A 20,339-nucleotide genomic window follows, 5' to 3' on the forward strand; every position below is an offset into this window, starting at 1 on the left:
CAATGAATGACTTTGACCATTACCTGGGACTTTGAATTGGGAAGGGAAGCTTGGTGGAAAGTTAAGGGGTTATGACCTTCTGAAGTGGTGCTCATCTCTGACCTTGAAATTCTAACTGTAGAGGGCAGTGAATAAACCAGATCAGAGCTGATGGCTGGGTGAATTGGGAGAGGTTGTCCAAAGAACTAAAGATGGCCTTGGGTGCTGACAATAATCTTGTCCTTTCATTGAATTGGAATCTTTAAGTCAGTTTCTTGGGGTCTGATTAAAGAATTTTAGATCCACAAACAGCTGTCATTGACTGATAAGACCATAGGACTTTAACATTGTTCTTGTTTCTTATGTCAGTAGCATCTTCTTTCTGTAACGGTTCCCTTTCTGCTTATTTACATGGTACAACATTCCTTATAGTCCTAGTAAGCATATTGCCTATTAGAAACAATATATTCTATAATTATGACCTTTTGCAGAAATGCATAAAAACAGCCATGCATGTGCCAGGCCCTTAACTAGTATATGTCACACTGAATGAAATGAAACTTCTCAAAATATCACAAAGCTACAATTCTGATATGAAATAGCAAGTTTTTCTTTAAAAAAAAAAAAAAAAACTTGTTTCAGAATGTAAGCAAAATGTGTCAATAATTGACTTTGCTTTTAGAATGTGGTCAAAGAGGTTATGGCATGCTTTATCTTCTCTTTCCTTCTTTTTTAAACCTTAGGTTGGTAGGGGACCAAACTCAGCAAGTTCAGCAGCTATGGGTAGAAATAGGTTTCCACTTTCCGCTGCAGTGGCAGGCAGTATTGGAAGTATTTACCTTTCTTTCAGTTTTATGAAGCTAAGTGTTTTAAGTTACCTGGATATTTGCATAACACACATTGTCCTGGGTTTGTTTGAGGGATTGTAAGGTAAATAGTTTTTTGGCTTTAAACTTATGTGGCACTAAAGACGTGGAAATTAGGGTTGGCTCAGCAGACAGATTAGACTAGGTATTATAAGTACCCAAGTACGTCTCTGGATATGGATCTGCTACTGTAGACTTCAAGACTTTCTGATGCTGAATTTTGTTACTTTCCATTGGTGCTGCTGCTTTCTGCCAAGCCATAGTTCATGACAAATTTTTGCCTGTTCTCAAGCTGATGAGAGGAGCCAAGACTTATAGAACACCCTTTTTCATATATTTGGTGCCAGGCGCCACTTTTCATATTAACTCACTCGATCCTGATAACAAAGCAATAAGATAGGTTGTATGAGGGCAGTGAGAGTTGCTGTAACAAAGAAACCCTAATATTTTATTGGCTTAATCTAAGAGATGGTTCGGAGAAGGCAATGGCAAGCCACGACTTCAGTCGGACATGACTGAAGTGACTTAGCAGCAGCAAGAGATGGTTATTTCTCATCCCATAAACTCATCTACAGATATTTGATGAGGAGGTTCAGGGACCCAAACTTCTTTACTCTAATAGATTTCCAATACTCTGCTGCTGCTGCTGCTAAGTTGCATTAGTCGTGTCTAACTCTGTGTGACCCCATAGACGGCAGCCCAACAGTCTCCTCTGTCCCTGGGATTCTCCAGGCGAGAATACTGGAGTGGGTTGCCATTTCCTTCTCCAATGCATGAAAGTGAAAAGTGAAAGTGAAGTCGCTCAGTCGTGTCTGACTCTGTGCGACCCCATAGACAGTAGCCCACCAGGCTCCGCCATCCCTGGGATTCTCCAGGCAAGAACACTGGAGTGGGTTGCCATTTCCTTCTCCAATGTGTGAAAGTGAAAAGTGAAAGTGAAGTTGCTCAGTCTTGTCCAACTAGTAGCGACCCCATGGACTGTAGCCCACCAGGCTCCTCTGTCCATGGGATTTTCTAGGCAAGAGTACTGGAGTGGCTTGCCATTGCCTTCTCCGTCCAATACCCTAAGAGCCCCCAAATCCTTCTCTTTCAGCTAGCAACTGGAGAACAAAAAAGGAGAATTTTTTTGTTTTTAATTGATGAGGCCTGAAAGTAGTGCACATATTCTGCTATGACATTTGCCAAAGCTCAGACATATGGCCTCATCTAAATGCTAATGTTTAAGAAATACGGTCTAGCTGGATTTCCAGGTTAAAGAGGAAATGGTCTTGGTGAACTATGTATCTGCCACAGCCTGTCCTTTGGTTACCAAATAACCTTACTCACCTAACCCCTCTTCCCACACAGATGACACACTCGTCCCCTCCCCAGAGGAGATGACCCAATGTCCTTTAGAGTCATTGCTGCTGCTGCTGCTGCTAAGTCACTTCAGTCGTGTCCAACTCTGTGCAACCCCATAGACGGCAGCCCACCAGGCTCCCCCGTCCCTGGGATTCTCCAGACAAGAACACTGGAGTGGGTTGCCATTTCCTTCTCCAATGCATGGAAGTGAAACATGAAAGTGAAGTCGCTCAGTCGTGTCCGCCTCTTAGCGACGCCATGGACTGCAGCCTACCAGGCTCCCCCGCCCATGGGATTTTCCAGGCAAGAGTACTGGAGTGGGATGCCATTGCCTACTCCGTTACAGTCATTACATTCAGCTAAACTTCAGGATTTCTGGGTGGAATGGGGACTTTTCCCATCAAGATGGAGTGTTTGCCTCATTGTCCATCAACCTCTGACTTGAAAGGACAAGCTGCTGTCTCTGCCCCATCCATAGCCCATATAAAGTGTTGGGCAAGAATGAGATAAAGGGATACACATGCCCCTTTGGAAAGGAAAGAGTGGGAGAGACACAGCACACATCCCTGGTGATGGCGGAGTCCTGATGTGAGCGTGTTATGTGGCGGCCCCGTCCTGGTGTGAGAGTCAGTTCCCTGGCTGCACCCTTCTCATCATGCCCTTCCCTGTCCTTTGCTCTCTGTGCTGCACCTCTGCTCTCTGGAAGGCTCTTCCTCAACTGTTATCCTCCATGGCCAACCAGTAGGAACCTATGGAATACTGGGGAGGCCCATCCTCTTTGAGGACTGCATGGCTTTTGAAGCCCACTTCCTGCTTGAACAAGTTTGGAGACTCAAGGATTGCTGCAAGGCCCTCACTGTCAAAGACCTTTAAATCTAGGCTCATTTTTCCATTGACAATATAATTCTCTAAAAACTTAGAAACCTCCAATCTTTGATTCTCAATAATTCCATGATCAGAAGTTCATACAAAAGTTTTTTCCCATATAGAATTTTTCAAGTTTCACCTGTTTCTTTGCTTCCTCATTAATGCCTTTCTCTTGAGTGGCTATCTTGAGAGTATCTGAGATAATAAGCAAATGGGAAAATCACACTCTTACTCAGATCTTTGTTAGTAGGTGTGAGTCACAAAGTGCCTTTGCCTCTCAGATAATCTTACTATATGGGATCCAAACGTAGTAGGCTTTTATATCCCTTGGGATCCTGTGTTTCTGGATTCTCAAGCCTCTTTCTCTTCTTTCAAAAATTAGCTAGTCATTCCTGAACGTGTCTCTTTCCTGTAATTCATTGTTAAGAGCAGAGTTGTGCAGGTAGCTGCCGCCTTAATCTTGGGCCCTGGATGCCTCACTCCCCTCATCCTAGTCCCGGCCCTGGGAAGGGTCAACACACCCTCTTACTCTGCTCTTCCCAACCACCTCCCCTGAAACTAAAGGCTTAGCAGACCTGCTGTCTGCCACTGAAGGCAGCATTTTATAAAACACTTCTCCTTCTTTCCAGCCTATTATGTCACTTTCCTCACCAATTACCACTCAACTGCTAAGTCAATACGATATTATTTTAGGTTTTTATTGTGGCAGTACTCCACTTCTAGGTACCAATGGTGCATTGCTTGGCACAGCTCTAGATGCTATAACAAGCCTTGGCATTTCAGTAGCTTAATCCAATAAAAGTTATTTCTTCTCACAGTCAAGTCAGTTAGGCATCCTCTACATGATGCTTCATGGCCTCAGGCTACTGCCACGTGGAGTCCTGCCATGCCCTGGGGGCAAGGAATCCTCAGCTTCTAGGCAGTAGATCAGTAGAGACACAGAGGATCATCCATGGGAGGGTTTTAATGTCCAGTCCTGGGAGTTCAATTCTGTCCACTTTCCGCTGGACAGAACTCAGTCATGTCTACCTCTAATACAAAGGGAGCTGAGGGATATCATCTACAGTCGCATGCTCAGCGGGAAGGACCAGGCTTTGAAGAACACAGAACGAACACACACAGCACCAGAACTGAGCCACCAACCAGGTCATCCTTTGTGTCTTCACAGCATGATGATCTCCATAAAGTACAGATGTGTCCTTACAGAGGTCCACGTGCTTGATCACACCTAGGGTGAGAGTACAGAGTAAGGCTTTGTGTGTGTGTGTGTGTGTGTGTGCTTTGTTTCATGGTAATTTACTGCAACCATTTCTTAGGGGCAGTTTCTATAAAGATAGAGACTAAGGTAAACTCGACATGTACCTTCCGCCTCCATTTTTTGTCTCTGAAGATGGCTCAAGGATTCCTCCCCCCACCATTGATGTGTCTGATGCCAGGAAGCTGGAGCTGATAGACCATAGGGAAGGTGTGTCTGGATGGGAGCATGTCAAACTAAGGGGTCGGGCAGCCATCCCTTTAGAAATGCTGAATGATGGTGGTTTCCCGCAAAGCAGGACTTGAATGTATGTAGTTTGGAGGAGTGATCCAGAAGGCACAATCAAGGAAGTAGGAGAGGTAAGTCAGGGCAGAAAGAAATCCCCAAATCAGGTTATTGTCAGGGAAAAAGGCACTCAGTTCTGGTGGGGACCTTCTGAGAAAAAAGGTGGAACATGTCTCAGCACTGTACCCCTGAAATCGAGGAGGCTGGGGCATTTCTCCAGTAAGTCCCATTTGTGTGGCTGACAGTTGGCCCCAGAGCACTAAGCATCCTCTCCCTCATCTATGGCTTGTGTTTACAAACCGTCTAGTGAGCTCCTGTGACAGGCATGAACAAAGACCTCTCTAGGCACTTGAGATGAGAAGGGGTTGGCTGGTCGGCCCAGGAGCTGTCCACAGCTGCAGGGGAACTCAGGTGGGCCAGGGAAACTGGGGCACCTGCTACAGGTGGGAAGAGGCACAAGCAGTGAGAAATAAGGACCCTGACATATCACAGCCTCTGAAAACCCACCTAGCAGACATCAAATATTGTATTTCTCTTTTGGGCATAACCAAACTCTGCCTCCCTTGTGTACTAACTCGTATTAGCGGCCAGCCCTGACTGAATATTCATCAGGTGCCAGGAACTATAAAAGGGCTTGACATAAGTCATCTCATTTTAATATTCATCGACCATCTTCCATGTTCCATGGGAGAAGCAAGAGCAAGTAAGACTTACTCCCTGACCCTAATTTAAACTCTGGCAGGAAGGCAAATCTTGGCAAAACCCAAGATTTTGCACAGCAAAGGCTATAAGGAGAGCAGAAGGGTTACAAATAATGACAAAGTTTCTGAAGCATGAAACTAACTTCTGAATGGTGGATCAGGAGTTCTTGAGGAAGAAGGAGGCATTTGCCTACCCTGGAAGGATGGGTATTTTCGGGGAAGTACATTTGTAGACAAAGCTACAGAGTGTTTGGGAAGGTGGAGGGGAAGGAGCCAGGACGAAGGGTGAAAAGGAGGACAATACGGGCATTGCCAGGAAGCTGTCGCAATACGATCATACCCAGGAGTGAGGCAAATCCCTAATCCAGATGTGATGTGAAGGTTGGAGGAAGCCAGATCAAGCGTGAAACTGGCGGATGGAGAGCATATCCAGTGGAAAGCGTGTGGGAGAGAAGTTTGGGGGAGGAGTGAGATACAGAGGAGTGGAGGCAGGTGATTCGTTCAGGAAGAGCGCTGTGATGGCTAAGTGTCTGCAGCAGTCCCTTCACTCGCTCACGACCCTTCATTCATTTTCATGCATTCAACAAGGATTTGTCGAACACCCGCTGTTTCAGATACCCGTTTAAATAATGGGGAGACAGTAAAAAGCCTCTGACATCATGGAGCAGACACAGACAATATCATAGAAATAAAATATCTAGTGTGTCAGATCATAGGTGGTATGGAGACTAAGTTGGGGGAGGCAGGTGGGCAGCAGGAGTGCTCTCTGGAGAGAAAGGTTGGTATTTTAAAAAGAGTGGTGGTCTCCACAGGAAGAGAGACCCTCGCGCAAAGACCTGAAAGAAAGGGAGTGAGCCATGTGGCTCCCTGAAGAAAGAGTGCAAGGGCAAAGAGCCCAGGTGGGAGTATGCCTTATGTGGCCCAGAAACAGTAGGGAGAACAAGTAAGGCTGAGCAGAGTGAGTGAAGTACGTAACGGTGTTGAGGTCAGAGAGAGGAAGGCAGACCAGATGGTGAAGGCCACTGGTCTTCAGTGGGGTAGTACCATCTCATAGTTAATGCTTTTCAAAATTCATGGAGGTGTTTTCGACTTACAGTGTAGTTGCAGCTGAATGTTGAAATACATATTTTCTTACAGAGTACTTTCTCTGAATTTGTGCCTTATTTATTTACATTGAAAAATACTTGACATATGATATTATGTCAGTTTAAGGTGTGCTCATAAGTGATTGGATATTTACATACATTATGAAATACTTTCTGTGTTAAGTCTAGTAACCATATGAAGTCTGTAACTCCATACAAAATTCTTACAATATTATTGACCATATTCCTTATAGTTTATTCCAATTCCCAAGGCTTATTTACTTTATAACTGGAAGTTTGTACCTCTTAATCCACTTCTCCTATTTAATCCTCACCCCATCTCTCTGGCTGGCAACCACTAATCTTTTTCTCTTCATCTACAAGTCTGTTTTTGTTTTCTTTGTTTTGTGTTTTAGATTCCACTTCTGAATGAGTCCATATGGTATCTATCTTTCTCCAGCTGCCTTATTTCACCTAGAGTAGTACCCTCTAGGTCCATTCATGTTATTGCAAATGGCAAGAGTATTTTTACAGTTGAGTGATATTTCATTTGTGTTTGTGTGTGTATGTATAAAATATCAAGTCAAAATGGAATAAAAGTTCACCCTTATTTGCAATCATAAAATTATTAGAGTAACTATTCAGATCTTAAACAGGGATTTCTTCTAGTCCAGCCTATATATTCTTAAAAGACTGTCACATCTCTAGGCCAAACAGTATGTTTAACCTCTGAATCTGTAGGACATAACATCTAGGAAGTATTTGCAGAAAGAATATTTGTTAAATGAATACATTCTAGTATATTTTTTAGGATATTTTTATTAGGTATATTTTTAATGTGGTATAATCACATATGCATTTCATTTATTTCCTAATATTTACTTACTATTTTATAATTATATTATATATACTTCATTATCATTTTATGACTGCAATATCTACTATATGGATGAACTGCAGTTCTGTTATCTACTTCTTCATTATTCAACATTAAGACTCTCTCAGTCTGTCAAAATAATAAATAAAACATCAATGAACTTTTTTTTCTTAATGAGCTCTTTAACTGTTTTAGATTATTCCAGTGGGGTGATAAGATTTCTTGATCAAAGGTTATGATAGATAGTCAAAATATTTACCCATATCTGTTTCTCTGCTTCTTTTGCACAAGTAGGAAACCTCATTTCTTAGCCTACTTGCCATTGGGTAGGAGTGACTAGTTCTGGCCGATGATATGTGAAGGGAAGTGACATTAATAAATACTACCTCATAACCAATCTGAGATCAGTAAGTTCAGTGAGTAAGATGTAAACCTTTGTTATGATAATCTACTGGGATTGTAGAGTTAATTTGTTATCACAGCTAACCTAGTTTATCCTGATGATTACATAGACTTTGAACCTTATTATGGGTTAGAGTGTGCATTGGAAAATTGCACAATGGTGTAGGTACCCAATAGATATCTATTAAATAAATCATTGAGAGTAATAATATGTGAAAATACCAGTTCCACTGTTTTATCAACAGCAATGAATTTATTATTTGATTTTTTCTTGCCAATCTAGTAGGCAAAAATATCATCTTGGCCAACAAGGAATTTGCCAATTTCTTTGCTTATTGAAAAGGTTGAACATTTTTTTCATTTCTTAGCCATTTCCTCTTTTGAGCCTTATTTGTTTAAAAATCTTTCATTCATTTTCAATGACTATTCATTGAATGCCTTCACCATTCTGGATATTGGGGCTATCATGGTGAATAGCATTGCTATCACAGAACTTTTATTCTAGAGGGGGGAAAAATGACATAAACAAATGCTTAACTATTTTAGGGAATGGTAAGTGCTGTGAAAAATAAAGCAAGGTCAGTGGCTTAAAGAGAGACTAGGTGTGTTTTCACACAAGGTGCTCATGCAGCATCTTTCTGATAATATCACTTGTGAACCAAGGGGATGAACAAGGAAGATATTGGGAAGAGGGGTGTTGCAGGCTCTGGGAACAGCACATACGAGAGACTTAAAGGCAGGGACATAAGCTGGTACTTTGAGGAGGTAGCAAGAAGCCAGTCTGGCTGAAGCAGAGTGAGTGAGGGGAGAGCAGCAGGACATGAGATTGAAGAGGTAACAAGCTGGACCATGGAGGGTCACCCAGGCAATTGTTAGGCCTTTTGACTTTTCTCTGGAGTGATACAGGAACCACTGGAGCGTTTTGAGTTGAGGAATGACGTGACATGACTTACTATTTAAAAAAGATTACCCTGGCTTCTCTGTGGATGAAGTGGTCGGGGGTAAGGAGGAGGAGACCAAGCAGGAGGATATTGCAATATTTTCATGGAAGATGATGATAGCTTAGCCCAGGGTGACATCAAGGATAAAGTGAGAAGGGGTCAGATTCTAGATCCATTTTGTAGTAGAGCTAATAGGGCTTGATGATTGGAAGTAGGACTGAGTGAGGGAAATGAAGCAGTCAAGAATGATTGCAAGGTTCTGATCTGAACAAATAGAAGGATGCGGCCTACTATGTTCTTTATTCCTCTTTTGAGCCATATTTGGTATTTTAAATGACTGCAGAAGTCATGTCAGAAATTAAAGGAACAGTGTACTGGTGTGGGTGTGGTGCTTACTTCCCAGATGTAGGCGGAGGTTGATTGAAAGTGATCATGGTCTTGAGTCAGCTCCCTTCAGCAGTGCAGGGCTCCCGTCTTCTCTGGCTCACCTTGCCATATCCCTCTCTCTTCTGGAAACATGGCCTCCTGTGTGGCTGTCTCTGAGGGCAGCATCAGGGATTTGTTGACATGTAGGTGAACAAGCCATTGAGGTGAAGAACCACAGAAAGCGGTGCTCTTATTTCTGAGTAAGGACAAGAAGATCCTCTGGGAGGAGGGCCGGGAGATCCTGGTAGGTAATGTAGACCAGGCTGATGATGACCACTTGCCCACTTAGTCAGGGCACCACCGGAGGAGGACGGCCACCGCATCCTCTATGATGCCAACTAGAAGACCGAGGAGAGTGAAAAGAGGACCTGGTACTTATCTTCTGGACCCCTGAGTCTGCATTCATTAAGAGCAGAATGATCTATGCCAGCTCCAAGGACCCCATCAAGAAGAAACTGAAGGGGATCAAGCATGAATTATGAGCAAACTGATATGAGGAAGTCAAGGACTACTCTACCCTAGCAGAGAAAGTGAGTAGGGAAGGACAGTTCTGTTTCTCCCTGGAGGGCAGCCTTGGTGGGCCCCCTCCAACTCCCTGCCTGGAGTAAAGGGCAGCCCCAGACCTACCCACTGGGGTTGCAGGCTGGCCCCTTCCTGACCTGAGGGATCTGGGGGATTCCATTTGGGGGAAAACAATCTCTTTATTTAGTCACCAGACAGCCCCCTCCCCGTGGACCTTCCTCATTCTCCCTCCATTCCTGGTAGCCTGTCTTCCTGCTGCTGCTGCTGAGTCGCTTCAGTCGTGTCCGACTCTGTGCGACCCCAGAGACAGCAGCCCACCAGGCTCCCCTGTCCCTGGGATTCTCCAGGCAAGAACACAGGAGTAGGTTGCCATTTCCTTCTCCAATGCGTGAGAGTGAAAAGTGAAAGGGAAGTCACTCAGTCGTGTCCGACTTGTAGCGAGCCCATGGACTGCAGCCCACCAGGCTCCTCCGTCCATGGGATTTTCCAGGCAAGAGTACTGGAGTGGGTTGCCATTGCTTTCTCCGTGGTCTTCCTAAACCACTTTTAATCTTCTGATTCCTCCTGAGGTAAAGCAGACCAAGTGCCTCCTTAGCACTGCAGTTCAGGGAGGGTCTGTATTTTTTCAGAGACACTCTCCTGCTCCCCACTTATTTCTCCTCCTTCCCATACTACCACCTTCTAACCATAATAGCAAGGCTGTGCTCATCTCTTTAGTTCTGTGTATAAAGGGAAAGTCGAAGAGATGACCTCACGCCTTGTCCCACAGTTGCAGCCATTCATGGAAGCAGGACCAGTAAGGAACTTTCCATTAAAACACACATATGTACATGAGTGAGCACACACATAATTTTTTTTTTTCCTCAAATGTGATTTGCTTATTGACCATGGCCACAGTAATTGGTTCGGGGTTGGGTATGTGACCTTTGATGATCCAATCAGAGACCCAGGACTTTCACTGAGTGATTTGGGACAGCTGTTCCTGCTAGAAATGAACAAGGAAGCAAGCTTGGCTTCCTGAGGCTTCTAGTAGTCCTCTGGTTCCTTTGATAGAAACCAGCCTTAGAATGAACTTGACATCATGGAAAGCAGAGAAAAGAGATAAAAAGAAAGGTTATTTCTTTGTGTGTTTGACGTGGTTGAGACACTATATCCATCCTCACCTGAAATTTGTCCAGAGATGTTCAGTTACAGGAGCCAACAAGCTCCCCTCTCTCGTGTACATCAGTATGGGCTGTGTTTTCTGTTATTTGCCACCAGGTACCTCCTGCCTGCTTGGAGCGACTTTCCATGTAAATGCTGTCCACAGTTCTCAGGAAGAATGCTCTCACCACCTGGTATCTCAGAACACAGGAAACAGTCACCCCAGAAAATCTGCAAACCATTTGAGGCTTAGGTTCAGAGTTACATCATGCTGTGAGAGAGGAAAGACCACCTTTGGAGAGTACGCCATCCAAAATCCTGGAGGAATGGATCCCAGGAACTGTCAGAGCCAAGAACATCAGCTAGCATCAGTTGATCTCAGCTGTTCCCCGAGCAGTGAGGGCTGGGCATCCTTCCTGAAATGGAGGGTCGTTGGCAACTTGCTTCTGGATACTGATGTGTTTACGGTCATATCCACCAATTGCCGGAAGCAGGGGTGGAAACTTATTCTGAATGCACAGTCTCTGTGAATACCAACATCCTGCTTCATTTTTTGTTTCTGAAAACCTTTTACCAGTCTGTGCTCCTTTCAGGACAGTTTGGGTCCATGATTAACAGGACCACCTGGGCTTCTTCTTTCCTCGCTTCCCTGGGGCTGCTGAAACCCAAGGGGTCCCAGGGCCGAGTTCAGCTGGTAGGTAAGGGCCTTACATTCCAGTCCCAGTAAATCCTCTGCTAGGCACTTGAGATCTTCCAGGATTGCTATAGGGTGGGCTTCCCAGAGCCTGTTCTCCCATTTGTCTTGATTGTCATCAGTTTGAAAGGAATTCTAGTCTAGTGACCATGAGCATCAACAGCCTGCTGCCAGACTGTTGGGATTTGCATCTTAGATCCACCACCAAGGACTGTGCAAATGACCTTACCTCTCCCTGCTTCAGCTTCCTCCTCTGCAAAATGGAGATAATAAAACCAAACAAAAACACAACTATCTCTATCTCCTAGACTTACTTGGAGGAGACATGAGTTACTACAATCTTTGAACAGTGCCTGGCATCAGTGAATATTAGCTGTTAGGCTGCCTGTAACTTGCTACTAAATAATGCTACAGAAACACCAAAGCAAAAATGAGCTGGGAGAGAAGAAACAGAAATGCTTAGAAGCAAAGACTACCGTTGAATGTCTGACAAAAAAAAGAGACTGGTTGGGGTGCCTTTTGACAAAGCTCAGTCTTCTCTCTCCAGCCAGGGTGGAGTCTCTGGGCTGGAACCAACAAGAAGGAAGGGGAAGCCCAGCCACCTCCTTCCTGTTGCCGTGGCCAGCAGCCCCTGTGGCTTTTTTTTTTTTTTATGCTGCATTAATATTCCTCCTCATCATAACTACCATTCCTCACTTTAAAATTTAAGTTTGCAGAACTCTTTCATACCTCTCTTTATTCCCCCTCCAAAATGATACTCAAAACAGAACCAGGTAGAATCTACTGTTTTCCTATCTCACAAATGGGGAGAACAGGTCTTAGGCTTGCCATCCAGTTTCAGTAATATTCAGAATATGCAAATATTGTGGCTTCTCTCTCCATGTATGTGTGTATATGTGTATATATATGTATATGTATATATATAGATGTAGCATCCTAGGGCACAGTTGGCAAACAACACACCTACTTGATTTCTCTAGGAGCTGACTTTTCTGCTCAGTCACTATAAACGTGTTTGATGGATGCCCCATTGACCGAGAACCTGGGAAATGTATGAAGTTTAATTAGAGGTATACTTTGTGTCAAGTGAAAGTGAAAGCATTAATCACTCAGTCTTGTCTGATTCTTTCTGACCCCATGGACTGTAGCCTGCCAGACTCATGCCCATGGGATTTCCCAGGCAAGAATACTGGAATGGGTTGTCATTCCCTTTTCCAGGGGATCTGCCTGACCCAGGGATCGAATCTGGGACTCCTGCAATGTAGGCAGATTCTTTACCTGCTGAGCCACCAGGGAATTCCTGTGTCAAAGTCACAGTCAGATAAAAACAAAGTACTAAACCTCATATCTTAGCCCCTAAAAATATTGATAACAGTAAACTGGATAAATGGATCCCTGTTAGCTGCTCCTCAATCAAATTCCCAGAGTACAGACCTCTATATACACTGACCCTAAATATCATGTGTCTCTTTCTGGCAGGGTTATACTCGCAGAGTATTATATTTTTTATTTTAGAAATTTTCTACAATTAAAAACTACATTGCTCTTCTTTTGTTTTAATAATAATGGGTAATTTATACTGAATATCACATGTGCCAGGTATTGTCTTAAGAACTTTATTAAATCATTTACTTCTCACAGAAATTCAGTTGCTGCTGATGCTGCTGCTAAGTCGCTTCAGTTGTGTCCAACTCTGTGCGACCCCATAGACAGCAGCCCACCAGGCTCCCCCATCCCTGGGATTCTCCAGGCAAGAACACTGGAGTGGGTTGCCATTTCCTTCTCCAATGTGTGAAAGTGAAAAGTGAAAGGAAGTTGCTCAGTCGTGTCCGACCCGTAGCCACCCCATGGACTGCAGTCCACCAGGCCCCTCCATCCATAGGATTTTCCAGGCAAGAGTACTGGAGTGGGGTGCCATTGCCTTCTCCAGAGCCACACTTTACCTGCCTCTATTAGGTTTAAACTCAGGTAGTTTGGTTTCAAAACCAACACACTTAACTACTATGTTAGTCTAACTGGCCGAGGTAGAAAGCAAAGCGAAAAAGTGGAAAAAAAAGTTTAAGTATAATTCTAACACTCAGATATAACTATTGTTAACATCTGATGCATATTAATGACTATAAATCAGGCAGGTGGTGAGGTGGAAGGGAAGCATATATCAGAATTATTTGGGGAGTTTTTGAAAAACACATATGCTTAAATTTGTCTCCCCAAGGAAGAAGGGCAAGCATGAGGATTTGGTGGAAAAAATTAGGTGTTACTAAAATAAACAGTCTCCCCTTTTCCCTTCCATGTTCCAAATACCATCCTCCATCCCAATTGAAAGTCACTGGTGTTTCTTTCCAGTCTTTTCTCTCTGCACAGCTACATTTGTATACACAAAAATACACACTTATAAGGGACAGGTCAAAAACAAATGGTTGTTAAAAAAAAAAAAATACCAGGGCAAGCAAGAGATGCTGGCTCATAGTAAGATAACATTCCTAATTGGCCTGGATTCTTACTGTACCTCCAGGGCACATCAGTGAGAGAGTTTCCAGGTTGGAACCCGGTAGGCTTTTCGGCATTAATCGCTCTTCCTGTGACTTTGTTGTTTTGTGATTTGGCGGGTGGAAGCAGCCAGGTTATTTTTCTGCCCAGGTTCTCCCAGGGGCCTAGTACCCTGGGCTGATTTGTGCTTCACCGTTTTCCAGACGCAGCTCCGTGCCAGGGCCCTGGATGGCTGCCTGAGCTCAGAGCATTCCCTGTGCAGGCGAGCCTAAGAGCCTGGGGAGAAGAGGCAGGGCAAAGCCAGCAGAATGCCCGGTGTGTTTAGGAAGGAGTGAGAACCTGAGCCCCTAGGGAGAGCCGGAATGCGGTGCTTCCTGTCTCCCACTGTCACCCCCATGACCTTACACCCTGGTATCAATTTACTCTCCCATCACCTTAGTGGACCGGCTGCTCCTTACAGGCAGGAGGCAGGTCTGGTTATTTTGTCTTTCTTCCTCTTTGTATCCTGACTGCCTGGAATGGCACCTGGAACAGAGTAGGAGCAGCAGCTCCTTGTAGGAATGAATTATAGGCATGACCACAGCCAACATCCAGGGCTGCTCTGTGCCTCAAAGGCAGCTTAACAAGACAATTTCCCATCCAATCTTCACAACTCCATAAGGGAGAGTCTAGAGCCTATTAACTAGGCAGAGAGAATTTGAGTAACTTGCCCAAGGTCACACAGATCCGTGGCTGGCTGCAAGGAAACCCAGGAAGCTGAGCTCCACAATTCATATTCTCACTCTCTCTTTTTTTAAATTTTTTTATTTGGCTGTGCCAGGTCTTATTTGCTACACTTGGGATTTTTAGCTGTGGCACATTGGATCTAGTTCCCTGACCAGGGATCGAACTCGGACCCCTTGCATTGGGAGCATGGAGTCTTAGCCACTGGACCACCAGGGAAGTCACCTGAGTTCAGGTTCCTAACCCCTACCCTGTGCTGCTTCTCCCACGCTACCCCCTCCTTCAGTTCATTGGCCAGTTGTGAACTGTGCATGCATGCTCAGTCGTGTCTAACTCTTTGCGACCCCATGGACTGTAGCCCGCCAGTTTCCTCTGTCCATGGGAGTTTTCCAGGCAAGAATACTAGAGTGGGTTGCCGTTGCCTTCTCCAGGGGAATCTTCCTGACCCAGGGATTGAACACATGTCTTCTGTGTCTCCTATATTGGTAGTTGGACTCTTTACCACTGAGCCACCTGGGAAGCCCAGAGTGATCACCTAAAGTCTCCCGGTAGCCCGTTACTCTCCTGACCACGAACCTTCAAGGCCAGCCTCCCCAGGGAGGGGCACAGGCTCTCTCCTGTTGCTCCAGTCACCACACCATGTCAGAGGCAGTAGGAATTTGATTCCAGTTCTATTTACTTGCCGCATAACCTTGGACATGTCACTTGACCTCTCCCCGTCTCATGCTCCTCAACACACAGCGAGGGCAGTTATAGCACCAACTTCATGCTGTGCTCATGAGGGCTTAATAATCATCTGCTGTGGGAACTGCTTGGGCCCTGGGTTTGCAAACTTTTTCTGCAAAAGGCCAGATGGTAAATGTTTTCAGGTTTGTGGCCATACGGTCTCTGTCACAACTACTCAACTCCACCACTGTTGTGCAAAAACAGCCAGACAATAGGAAAAAGAGTGTGGCTGGGTGCCAGTCAAACCTTATTTATGGCCTCTGAAATTTGAATTTCAAATAATTTTTTGTGTGTCATGAAATATCCCTCTTAAATCCCCCACCCCCTGCAACCATTTTTAAAAAAATGTAAAAACCTTTCTTAGCTCAGGGAGAGGACAAAAACAGGTGTGGGTCTAGATGTGGTTGCTAACTCCTTCTTTGGAACACTGATACAGAGGATGTGCTTAATAAGTCCAAGAGAAACACTGTGAAATAGCAGCCCAAAGGAGGAGTTTGTTAAGTGCTGAGGCCTTTGACTTGGTGGGGAGGTGTGGATGGAAGAGACAGGCCAAACGTCAGAGACTGAATCAAGGAATCAACATCTGCTAAGTGCCCAGCCTGGTCAGGCACCACTTTCTATGTATCTTCTCATTCTATCTTCATGCTGACACTAACCTTCCATCCTATTTACAGAGGAGACGGGTGAGGCTCAGAGAGGTTAAGTAACATGCCCAGAGTTGCACAGCTTTTAAATATTAGAATTAGGATATGAACCTAGTTTTTACAGGACACCATGCTGCTGCTGCTGCTTCTAAGTCACTTCAGTCATGTCCGACTCTGTGCGACCCCATAGACGGCAGCCCACCAGACTCCTTTGTCCCTGGGATTCTCTAGGCAAGAATACTGGAGTGGGTTGCCATTGCTTTCTCCAAATCATTCAGCTACTTAGTAAAAGATCGATGAAATGGCTAATGGTAAACTCACCGTCCTATTCCCAGGGTCTGCTTTTTCTTCGATACCACTATGTACTGCACACACACTGAAAACCTACCATGTGTAAGGTGCCATGCCAGGTCTGGGAACACAGGGTATAAAAGATTCCACTTTGACCAGATGGAACGTATGGTATAGTAGGAGACCAGAGATCCAAATAAGTTATAACTCAGGGTGAAAACACGGATGAGGAGAACACATGGGAGGGGATCAGATTTGAAGATTCTAACCCATATTCAGGAAATCAGAGTGGGCTTCCTGAAGGAAGTGATGTCAAAACTGAGACTGCAGGTCAGCAAGGAAAGACCCAGGGAATAATAACACCGAACTCCAGTTTCTTGCCTGCTTAACCAGGTTGTCAGTGGGCACGCCCTACCCCGAGAAACCTGGTTCTGAGATTCATGGCCTCTGAGATTCATGGCCTTTGATGGTCCCTTCCCAAGATGGCCCCTGAGTCTTGTGTCCTGAGGTGTTCTCTGCCTCTACCTTGCTCATCCTGAAATGCTGTCATGATTTTGTCCTACAGCTCTCCAGAGATAAGACTCAGCCCCTTCTCTATTTTCCTCTTTACTTACTTCAGGTATCGCATGAATTGGTGAACCTGACTTAAGATTTTGGTGGAGGGAGGCGTGCATCGTGGGGAGGGTCCCTTTTGGAGCACAGGGTTTCCGGCCTCTCCTGGCCCCCCACTTCCTCCCTGGAGCTGCAAGCAAAATCCTCTCTTTGTCTTGCTGGGAGCGGCCCGCCCACCTCCGGCCCCAAGGATCTCGGTTTTTACTTCTAGCAAAGTATTTTCTCAACAAACACAGCTCTACCTTCCTAAGAGGAATTCTGATGAATAAAACATTCTTCTTTTTACATCTACATTGTCTCATCTGATCCTCCTAGCAAACCTCCAACATAGCCATCATTGTCCCCATTTTCCAGACGGGGAAACTGAGTAGCCAGATGATGGCACTGAGAGTAAAGAGTAGGACTGTCTGAATCCAAAATCTCCATTCTCAACTACTCTATCCTGCTTTCCAGTGTTACTCTGATTGGATCTGGGAAAGAGAGGGGTTGGGAGGGAGGACAAGGAAGATGATTAGATATCAGAAGCTGGGTCCATCGAAAAATATGGATTTCACCAGCGATGCTACTTGCAGTGACTTACATCTCCACAACCTTAGGGCAAATATTTCTCACTCTTGTATTTTTTTTCTTTTTGGAGTGGGAGAATCGGACCTGATTGGCTAAAGTCACAACACCCTCAAACAGACGAGGCTCCTTTATAAGAGGATTAGAATTGCCCTAACAGGCCAGGGTTATCGTGCTCAGTTTGGGGAAACAGCTGTGACCCAGCTGTGGACACCCCAAAATGCTCAGACCTGGGGCTCATTCCACCGGCTGGGCCTGAGGACCCTCCTGAAAGTAGTGCTGTTTTTTCCTTGTCAGTGAGCAGATGAAGGGAGACAGGGAGAAGAGGAAACAGGAAATGAGAGAGCAAAGGAAGTGAGGGGGACATTCTGTATGAATGCAAGCCATGTTAGGTTTCCAGTGAGCCCTGCTGCTGAAGCCAGAAGCACTAGACCCACTCACACAGGTGGAGGTTTGGGGCCAGCTCTTCTGAGAACTTGGTTCCAAGTCTGGAGAATGAAGTTATTATGAAGCCAGTGTCTCAACCCAGGAATCAAGGCCTCATTTCCAGCGAACAGAAGACTTTAGGGACAGAATCACTAGCAGCACCCGGGTGCTAGAAGCTTTGAACCTCGCCCACGTGTGGGTATGTGAGAGCCGTGTGCCCAGAGGAAAGCCTGACGTGCAGCAGAGAACAGGGAGCCCCACCTTCAGGAAGTCTTGAGAGAGGAGCAGCAAAAATGTGCTTCCTCTTCCCTCCTCTCTCCAGCCCTGAAGGTCACTGTGGGCTGACAAGCCCTCCTCCCACACCCTGTGACTTGAACCTGGCTCCCCTCGCCCTACCCCTGCCCTCACTGTCCCCCTCTGCTGCACTGGGCCCCTCTTTATACTTGTCTCTGTCCTGGCTGGCTGTCCAGTCTTTGCACCTCTGCTCTGAAAGACAATGGGAACCAAAGAACACTGTCACCATGGCACATGCACACTGGCCCCAGTAGGTCTGCATCTTTTCGTGGCGGGTGGCAGCGGGTGGTACACTGGGTGGCCCAGGAAGTAGGAAATCCTCTTTGGCATCCAGGGCAAATATGCTCAGAACAGCGTCCGGTCCGTGGTAACTGCAGGGGAGCTGTTAGCTGTCATCCTTGCCCCCAGCCCAGCTCTGAGGTATGCGAGGGTGACTGGACAAATGAATGAGGCGGGGACGGAGGGGGCCTTGAAGGTTAAACACGAGAGGCTGCTTGGGGCACGTGCGTGTGCAAAGGCCCAGCAGTAGGAATTAGCAAGGTGTCTTGATAGAAATGTGAGTGGACCAGAGGAACACAGTGGAGCGGTCACAGCAGTGGGATCAGGTTACAAACCCTCAGATTGCTTCGGGCTCTTGATTGCCAGCCTAGGCTATTTGAATTTTATCCTGTAGGCAATGGGGAGTTGGCTGATTTGACACGATTTTGCTGTCACAGATTTAGACTTGGTACTTGATTGAACTCGCACACAGTTCAAAAGTACAAGGTTCAATTTGGTACAAACTTGAGCTCTTGCTTTGAGTTCTGTGTTTTTTCCTCCCTCCCTCCCTTCCTCTCTCCCTGCCCATCTCCCCTCTCTCTCACTCTCTCTCCTTGCATTTCCCCAATTCAAAAATTTTATGCATTATATCTTTTGTGTAGTTGGAAACTAATTACCATCTCCTGGGAATCTTCATGTCAATTGGTGAGAAGTTTGGAAATGTCACACGTTCTTTTTTTTCTTTATTCAGCAGGATTAACCAGCTAGTTGTACATTCTGCACAGAAGGGAGAGCATCTCACTTCTCACCTCTGAGGTTGTCTGATCTTGTCTTGTTGCACCAGAGACTTAATTTACGCTATTAGGGTTATCATATGCAACTCTCATTTGAGTTACCAGGGGATCTCACTCTCCCCAGTCCTAATAGACAAATGGTTTTCAACCAGGGACCATTTTGACCCTCAGGAGACATTTGACAATGTATGGAGACATTTTTAATTTTCACAGCCTGGGGGTGTGTGTGTGGGGGGCGACGTGCTGCTGACATTTAGTGGGAGGGAGCCGAAGATGTTCCTAAACATTCTACCATGCACAGGATAGCACCCACAATTCTTTGGATAACAGAGAATTATCCAGCCCAAATATCAGTAGTGCTGAGGTTGAGAGATCCTGGATTAGACCAAAACCTCTGACTGAGAATGGAGAGTGAAATAAACTGAGGGTCTGTGTGGACAGGATCAGGATAGGGAATGATCTGAGAAAAAGATCCACCAGAAGCAACTGTGCTGAGAAGGACTTGGCATCAAAACAAACCCAGAAGTTTAAAAATAATGCTTTTTATGAGCCAGTGCAATTTGCCTATTCTTAATTAGCTCTATGGAGATATTAAAATGCATTTATTGTTTCTGAAGGGCTCCCAGCAAGAGTAGCTACAGTTGTGTTGGGTGTTGCAATATTGCCAGTAACAAGCCTTTGAAGCCCCTCATAGCTTTGACTTTAAGGTAATATGGGTAATAGAAGGGAGCAGGCGCTAGACATCTGTTTTGATAGGAGAAATAAAGCATCAAAAGTATTTTTCTAGCCCAAGTGGTAAGACACTGACCCTGACCCTCTTAGAAAGAAACTAGTTATTAACTCCGTGTGAAGGATTCGGGACTCTGATCCTGGTGGTTCCCTGAATCGATGATCTTGCTCACAGATCTGATGTCAAGGATCTCCATACAGTAAGCTCTGTGTGCCTGGCTCACTCTGGTCCCTCTCCCCTGTCCGCACTCATTGCCATGTGCTGTCAACCACTCCCGGGGCTTTCATCCTCTCCAGGGTCCTTCACACTAAAGAGCAGTCCCACTGCATCTCCCCAGTCCTTTGACTCTCCTGATTTCCTTGGAGGACCATTTCACATCTTCCTTCTGCTCGAATTCCCAACA

General features: G+C 45.3%; 1 long non-coding RNA gene and 1 pseudogene across 3 annotated transcripts in view; both read left to right on the forward strand.

Annotated features, from left to right (window-relative positions):
• The window catches only part of LOC148777640 (uncharacterized), a 106,410-nt gene that overhangs the window by 47,671 nt on the left and 38,400 nt on the right, over positions 1 to 20,339 (forward strand). The window lies entirely within an intron of this gene.
• On the forward strand, positions 9,117 to 18,683 carry LOC148777641 (cofilin-1 pseudogene; annotated as a pseudogene).

This window comes from Moschus berezovskii, chromosome 6 (assembly GCF_049115385.1).
Source record: "Moschus berezovskii isolate FMDL1 chromosome 6, NW_MosBer_1.0, whole genome shotgun sequence".
NCBI lineage: Eukaryota > Metazoa > Chordata > Mammalia > Artiodactyla > Moschidae > Moschus > Moschus berezovskii.